Raw genomic sequence first — 8,565 nt, forward strand, 5'->3', positions numbered from 1 at the left:
TCCTCTTCTTTCCCCATATCAGTCTCTCTGGTCCTCTGCTTCCCGCAACATTATTGACGAGGCAATCAGGAGTGGAAATGACAGGTTTACTATCTCCTTTGCCTCTAGGGACTTAATCCCTGGGTCTCAGGAGTCCTGTGACCCCAGGAGCACCATCAAGATAACTTCAGCCTGGAGGGGAGATCAGCCCTTTTGCAAGACAGCACCCCTACCCAGCAGTGCTATGGTACCTAAGGGGTTACAGGATGATTCCAGGAGCAGCCCACCTCAGAAACCACAGTACGGTATTGGGACCCAAGGCAGGACCCATTCCATAAAGACCAACAGGGTGCCTAATCACCTCGTAGGATGTAACTGGTAATCTGACCCAGAGGGACGGCAGGTGGTGAGAGTGGCTCCAATTCAGAAGAAACTTACACCCCAAGCAACACAACATGTGAGAGTGGCTCACTAAATCAGCTCAGCAGGACACTGCAGGTGGCAAAAGTGGCTCACCACCCCAGCTGGGAACACGGGAACTGGAAATAGGGTGGTGTGTGAAAGTGTGTAAATGGAGAGGCCTAACTAGGCTAATCAGCAATGAAGTGAGGAACCCCAAGTCTCTTAGCAAAGACTGCGCTCCAAGCCAAGTGTGCAGCCAACCAAGACTAGTGGCAATCTGCACATGGCTAATAGAAACTACCCTGCAACATCAACAATTGTGGTGGGATTAATAAGCTCTCCAAAGGTAAGTGGTATCTAAAAGCCCACATAGTAGGAGAAGGTATAGCCAGTCCCAAACAAAAGTAAAAAGTCAGCATGAGTGTACTGCATCATAAGTGGGAGGAAATGGGAAGAGAGTCATCAAAATGTACACCATTCAAATATATGCTAAACAAAACTTTAAGAGAGGCTTTGCAGGGAACTATAAAATTAAGCTAACCTCCCAAAGGTGAAAACCTCTCTGGAAACTAAAATGGCCCTCTGTTGTTGTTAAATAGATGACTGAAAAAACTATACACAGGGAAACAATTGGCCATGTGTTTGAGGTAATGACAGTGGTCTGAGGACAGCCAGGGCACCTAGACCAATTTTCTTACATTAACTCATAAATAAATATAATACAAACAAAAACAGCATGAATCCAGCCCTGTTTAGCAGCTTACTGCAAAACATTTGTAGCACAGGTGAGCCAAAGGTGAAAATAGAAGCAGCTTCACAAGCAAACTTAGTTAAAGGAAAAGTCCCAAGGACAGCAACAAAAACCAGTTTTACAAAAACCACAAAGGGAAAAATAATTCCCCTCCATATGCTCCATATGTCATAGTCTACCCCGCTTTGCTGAGGCCACCAGTCCCTCAGCAGCCAGGTTTTATTGCCAGCACACCCCAAATTTCACCCCAGAGGGAAGAACCAGAGCCTTGAGAGGCCAGGGAGTCCGGATAGTCAACCAGGCCATCTCAAATCTGGTCGTGCTCAAGCTATGCAAATGCCTCTCAGGGAAATGTGAAAACTCATCTATTATGATGACTAGTGCCACATCCAGGTGGGGAAGGGGGCAACACACCTTCATCTATCGGCTCTTTTAAACCACTAATCTACTAAATTTAAACTACCACACTCCCTCCTACACAGAAAAGCCCCAAGCTTTCATAGGTCTAATGCAGTCCATCTTTAGAACACACAGTCCAACCCGGCAAAATTACAGGCAACTTCTCCTAATGTTGTTTAACACAGAGGAGTGCCACAGGATAACACAGGCAGCCCTTCATTGTCGAGAAGACAATTCACCAGGAAACACAGAAAATGCTCAGGTGTATACTCAGGGCCAGTTCCCAGAAGCAGGACCCAACTGGGACCCAGATAATGCACGCCAGCATCAGTGCCTGCGAAGTACTGGGAGGCACCAGTGATACAAGTGGTACAAAATGCTTATAATTTAATAAATCTCATTCCAGCAAGTGCTACCTGATTTACAGTTGTAACTTAAACAGTGTCTTCTTTCATATCTGCTTAGCCCAAGTTAGTCAACTTACATTTGCATTTCAACAAAACAAAAAAGCTATGCAACTCACCTGGACGAGGCTCCCACAAGTTCAAAGACTCTCCCACAATCTTTATTTTTTTTTTTTAGATTGGTATTATAACATTTATTAAAATAATGCCATGAGTTAATAGAAGCAGCAAAGAACCAAATAATTAAAACACAAGCTATGTAAAACCACAACTAAAACCCAAAAGTGTCTAATGTATTCATTCGTTAGCTAACTAAAAGCCCCTCAAAAGACAAGACACCCAATATAATAAAGTACTGCAAAACAATTGGCAATTTTCAGTTATCAAAATTGTGGATTTTGCATTTTGTATCCTTTTCTCAATTAAGAAAAAAAACATATTTTTGAATGTTATATAACATACATATAAAACAAGATAGAAAAATATATTATAAACTTGTAACCATGGCTGTAAATACATTATCTTACATGTTTCTCACAGGTAATAGGTTGGTTATGGTACATTACATAGCATGAAACTAAGATAATAAAGAATAGATAAAAATACATGTCAGCTGTACGATAACATACAAGCAATACTCCCATCTACCCAGGCTAAAAAATTACATAGTACTGTCAGAAAAAAAGCCTTAAAAACTACATATTTTAATAAGAAATAAATTTTAAAAAGAATGATAATACTGAGAACCAAGCATTCAGAGATTTCAAAAGTCATGCTTTTTTCAGTTGATCCAAAATTTTGTCAGCCAAGTTTTCAAAAGGTTGTTCAGAGCCAACATTATCCATAAATGTCACACATTTATTATTTAATAAATTTACTTTCTTCCCCATAAAAGACCTTTGATAAACATCTAAAATGTCCAGGTATAACATAGCTGAGATGAAACTGGATCAAATACTGGTATTGTTTTTAAAAACTATCACCTCAAGTGTTTGAGTGTTACAAACTTATTAAAGCAACCAAACAATATAAAAATCAAAATGTCACAGCATATATTTTAAATAAATCAAAACTATATCTGCAACAGAAAGACAAAGCAGTGGCATATTAAATCAAAGCTAGCTGGATACAAAACAATGAATGTCTATTGCAAAGTATAAATAAACTGACAACGGTTTCCAAGTGAGACAAGGTGGCAGGGGAGGTCACCACAAAGGTAATGACTCAACTTCCTGCTGACCTCTGACTGTGATGCTGGGAAGGTGTGGAAGAGGGGACGAGTTGCTAAGCTGGGGGGAGTCCACTGTCACTTGAGATTTGCCATGTCTGGTACTGAGCAGTTAATGATTATTCACTCAAGTGTTTAGATGTAGGCTTTGCACACAAATTGCTTCAACTACATAACCAGCTGTTTCAGCTTCTTGAGAAATTAGAAGCTTAAGCTGAAATGGGGTTGAGTATTTATATACACTATGATGTTAGTTTTTCACATTCTTTTAAAGTTAAGGGGTGGGGGAGGCAGAAGTTACTGAAACAGTAAAAGGACACACTACACCAGTTATCTGGTATGATATAAAGACATGTATTTAAATCTGGGTGATTTAAAACATTGTTTTCCAGAATGAAAATCACAATGATTCACTTTTCTGAAAACATTTGCTAGGTATCCTATTATCTCAAATTATTTAAAAACAAAATAAAAATCAAAACCAAATGAATACATCCCCCTTATCCAAATAAAACAAAGCTCTATTTTTGTCTGTAAACTGAAGTTCAGATGACACAACTTTTTTATCTCAGAATCCTTTGGCTTAACATTGAATATTGGAATAACCAAAAGTATTAAGTTATTTTTTAAAGAATGATGTTTTAAAACTTGTTAGGCATTAGAAAAGTTATCAAATCTTTTCACAGTATCAGATTTGGCAAATTTGCATCAAGGTAATGTGGCAAAAATCACATAATTCAAACCATCAACTCATTTGTCTCCCTCATATCTTTTTTCACATACTAGATGACTGAGTAACATGCATTAACTTGTATTCTGAGGGAGAAGCTGATCTTTATGAGACACTTGACTAAATGACCATGAAGGAAAATAAGGCACTTTCTTTTCTTCAGACCTACTCCAATACTTAAAAAATAATAATAAAAAACGACAAAAAGGCCCTTTTGGTCTTTTGTTTCTTGACAGCCACCAGAAAAAATCATTTAATGAAATAAACGGTTTCCGGGGCCGGGCACGGTGGCTCACGCCTGTAATCCCAGCACTTTGGGAGGCCGAGGCGGGTGGATCACAAGGTCAGCAGATGGAGACCACAGTGAAACCCCGTCTCTACTAAAAATACAAAAAATTAGCTGGGCGCGGTGGTGGGCGCCTGTAGTCCCAGCCACTCAGGAGGCTGAGGCAGGAGAATGGCGTGAACCTGGGAGGCGGAGCTTGCAGTGAGCTGAGATCCGGCAGCTGCACTCCAGCCTGGGCGACAGAGCGAGAGTCTGTCTCAAAAATAAAAAAATAAAAAAATAAAAATAAAGGGGTTCCTTGTTCTTTTTTTTTTATAACATTTGAAAGTATAAAATGCTACATTTTATACTTAAATGTTACATATATATATATATACACACATATATATATATTTTCCTGCACCAGCACCCTTGTATAGTAAACGTATCTACTTTTTGTGTATTTGTTTCAATGCACTACATTTTATCTACAATTTCATTACATGTATACAGCAAATAGGCAAGCACGGTTTTTACATCCTTAATGATTTTTTTTTCTATACAGGGAGGTTTAAAAAAAAAATACTTGAACAGTTTGCCCAGCAATGTGACACACAATGCATGTACCTTGTTCTCATACTTTTTTAGAATGTGTAAAATGAAGATTCAGTAATTTTAACTCAGGTGTTTATCTTTTTCAAAACAGTGTTGCAGTTTTGTTATTTGCATTACTTTTCAAAACTCCTTACGTTTTTCTCTCATGGCACGCTTTCTTCTAATACTTCAAATTTTGGCAGGCAATATAAAAAAGGGTGTAACTTCTGCTGAGGGCACTGCAGTGACTAAACAGCACATCCGATTTTGAATACTTGTGAAATCACTTCACCAATGATATCCCTGACCGAAGGTTCATGCATAATGCAACATCACACAGTACATTCAGAGAGAGCTTTGACTTCGCTATGAGAAGAAAAAGACTCCTAGAACTCTCACACAGTAACTGCCTCTGTCATTGAGTAGTTAAGGGCCATCTGTCTCCCCTTCTTAAGAGAGGCCTTCTTACTGTTCGCTTAGGGTGGGATATTAAAAGATGATCAGTGCTGTGGGATGAATTGGGCCATATTGCTTTACTACTATTCAGTGCAGGTTCTAGAATCACTTTCACCCAAACAGGAAAAAAAAAAAAAAAAAAAAAAAAAAAAAGCTGAGTTGGAGGACAATTTCTTTGTCTTTTGTTTGGTTAGACGGTAAGATGAATGGACAAGTGCCTCAGCTCGCTGCACTGATGACAGGCAAGCAAAGGCGATTACCAGTTAACTGATCAGCAGGCAGGCATGGTCAGGTCATCATTAGGCAAAAAGTTCAGAGGTCAGAAGGTCATAGCTTAGTTGCCGGTGACAGCTCGGTCTGCGGTCACAATCCTTTGGTAAGGATGGACACGCATATCTTGCATTCGAACTTTAGTAGCTAGCCACCGCACCTAATACACCACTAGGTTCAACAGGATACTCAAGGATTGATGTAGCTGGTGCCAACGTGTAGGGGTACTCACAGGGTGTACAGATTAAACCAGCTTCAGGCCCTGGAGGACCTATCGCAGCAGTTGGGCGAGGAGTTCCGTTTGGCATGACAGTGGTCTGTATTTGTCTGATCAAAGGCATTATGGTAGGGCCAGCTGGCGTAGGAGTACGCAGGGCAGCTGGAGGGAGAACCGACTCAGGCTCAGTAATGATCCTTGGAGCAGCCTGGGTTGTTGCTGCAAGAGAAAAGGCAAGGACTGGTGATTTAATGTTGGCATCTCTGTAGGTGCCATTCAGAATCACAAGGTCCATCACAGCAGCATCTTCTTCAGGCTGTCTTCTCCTTCTGCTGCAGGTACCAATAATTTCTTCACTTCTTCAACTCTCTCGTCAATTTGATTTCTGCTCTGTTCTCAGCATCTTCCACAGTGATTAGTACATGTAAATCTTCATTTAGATACTCCCTATTGAGCTTGCCTCTATTTTGCTCCTCATTTTTTTTAATCCCTCATTGAGCCTTTGCCTCCCACCATGATTTTATATCCGGTTTGTGCTTCAAGTTGTTTGGCTGTAAGTCCTCTAGGTCCAAGGAGTCTCCCAACAAAATAAAAATCTGGGTATTCTTTTACAGGCACATAAAGTTTCTCTTGCAAATGAACAATAGGTTTCACAGCATCAGGCAATTCTGCACTCCTTATCTCTGTACTGCCATTTAATTTGTCATTATACATGTCTTTCGGTACTCTGCTAATTTCTTCGTCCAGCAACCGCTCGAGGTGGTGGAAGATCCCCCAGAAGTTCGGCAGGCTGCTCATGACCTTCTAGTCCTTCATCAGCTGCATCCGGTAATCTGGGGTAGGCTTCAGCTTCTCCTTGGTTTCCACTTCCCCGACCATATTCCAGGCTCCGCAGCTAACTCCGCCAGCGGGAGAAGAGAGAGGGGCGGGGACGAGCCCCGGCCGCGGGCCGCTCGGGACCCTACCTCCCGCTCCGCGCCGGCTGCCCCTCTGGCTCCGGCGCCTGGCCCCCGAGCAGCTGGCACCGCGCGCACGCCCGCCCCCTGCAGGCACTTTCCGTCCGTCCCGACGCACTTCCAGCCGCCGCCGCACTGGGCCGCCTGGCTCGGCGCTTCCCTCAAGAGGCCTGCTAGCGAGCGGAAGGCGGGTCTAGGCTGGCCCAGTGCGGGCGTGGGGCGAAGGCCGCTGGCCGCTGGCGCCGGACGAGGAGGAGCAGAGGCCCCAGCTCGCTGGGCTGGTAGCGCCAGCTCAGCGCCGCCGCCGCCTGTGCCGCGGGCTCGAGGTTCTCTCTGGGGTCTCTCTGGGCTGGTCCTCGCCGGGGCGCCTCTGTAGCTGCTGCTACAGCCGCGTTCTGACTGCCGCCCGCCCTGGCGCCCGCGCCAGCCCCGGCGCCCCTTGGCCGCTCCTCCCTTACTTGGAGGCGGAGTTGGCCTCCTCTCCCACAATCTTTAGGGAAGCACTAACCTTAAAACCTACAATTTGCCAAATGATAAATATGCCTTGATACAGTATGTGGATGATCTTCCTTTAGCAGCCCCAAATCGGGAGGACTGTTATCGAAAAACCCAAGACTTCCTCATCTCCTATGAAAAGCAGGTTACAAATTATCTTAAAGGAAAAACATTTTTTCATAAATTGCTCAAATATGTAGGTTTCATAGTAAGTCATGTGGAGTGCCAGCTTGGCCATAAGCAGAAGCAAGCCGTTTGTATACTGCCAACCACAACCACTAGTTGTCAAACAAGAAATATTCTTAGAAACAAGAAAATTCCCCCATATCTAAATCCAAATTTTTAACTGATGCCTAAGCCATTATATAAAATTACAAAATGGGTAAGAATGAAACCCTCCTCTGGAAAACTAAACAGCAAAAAGCATTTAAACAAATCAGCAAAGCCTTCACTCAAGTCCTAGCGTTCGAACTGCCAAATGTAACTAAGCCTTTCTTTCTATATAGCCATAAGTGAAAAGAAATGGCTATAGGGTCCTTAAATTATAAAATTACAGTATTGTCCAGTGGCATACGTAACTAAACAATTAGACTCTGTGGCACTAGGATGGCCTCCTTGCCTTAAAACATTAGCCACTACTGCCTTGCTAATGGAAGAGGCTAACAAACGGACTTTGAGAGGACAGTTAAGTGTCCAGCTGCCACACTCAGTGTCCAGCTGCCACACTCTGATGAGCCAAAGAACAGCCAGAGTACCACTGTTTCTCAAATCTGAGAATAATGCACTACCAAGGGTTTGGATGCAAAAACCCTTACATTACTTAGAAAACAGTAAACACCTTAAATCTGACCACCCTGCTTCCAGTCAAACCTGAAGCTCCCCTCCACAACGGTGTCTAAACAGTGGGAGAGATATTTTTCTGAACAGGGAGATCTTACCAATCAACTCCTCAAAAACCCAGATGTCGAATACTTCCTAAATGGAAGCATTTTGTGCTAGAAAGAATCCAACAAGCCGGAAATGCAGTGGTAACATTAAAAATCAGTAGTAGAAGCTCAATCTCTGCCTACTAGAGTGTGAGCACAAAAGGCAAAATTAATAGCCCTAACACGAGCCTTATTGTTACCAAAAGACAAAATGGTCAATATTTATACAGACTCTAAATATACTTTTACCACACTACATGTTCATTGAACTGTATATAAAAAGAAAATCTCTTAACAGCTGGAGGCAAATAAATAAAGTACAAAGAAAAAAAATCTATAGCCCTTGACAGCTCTATAGGCTCCAGAAAAAGCAGCAATAATGCATTATTGGTTGTACCAAAAGGCAGGGACATCAAAAGCCAAAAGAAACAGGAAAGCTAACAAGAAGGCAAAACAGGAAAAAATAATTTTGCTGCATTTTGTTTTTAAAAAA

At 42.1% G+C, this 8,565-nt stretch overlaps 1 pseudogene; it reads right to left on the reverse strand.

Moving 5' to 3' along the window:
- Nucleotides 1-5,542: 5,542 nt before the first annotated feature.
- Nucleotides 5,543-6,583, reverse strand: LOC104665055 (annotated as a pseudogene).
- Nucleotides 6,584-8,565: the final 1,982 nt, after the last annotated feature.

The sequence above is a fragment of the Rhinopithecus roxellana genome, chromosome 22 (genome assembly GCF_007565055.1).
Source record: "Rhinopithecus roxellana isolate Shanxi Qingling chromosome 22, ASM756505v1, whole genome shotgun sequence".
Taxonomy (NCBI): domain Eukaryota; kingdom Metazoa; phylum Chordata; class Mammalia; order Primates; family Cercopithecidae; genus Rhinopithecus; species Rhinopithecus roxellana.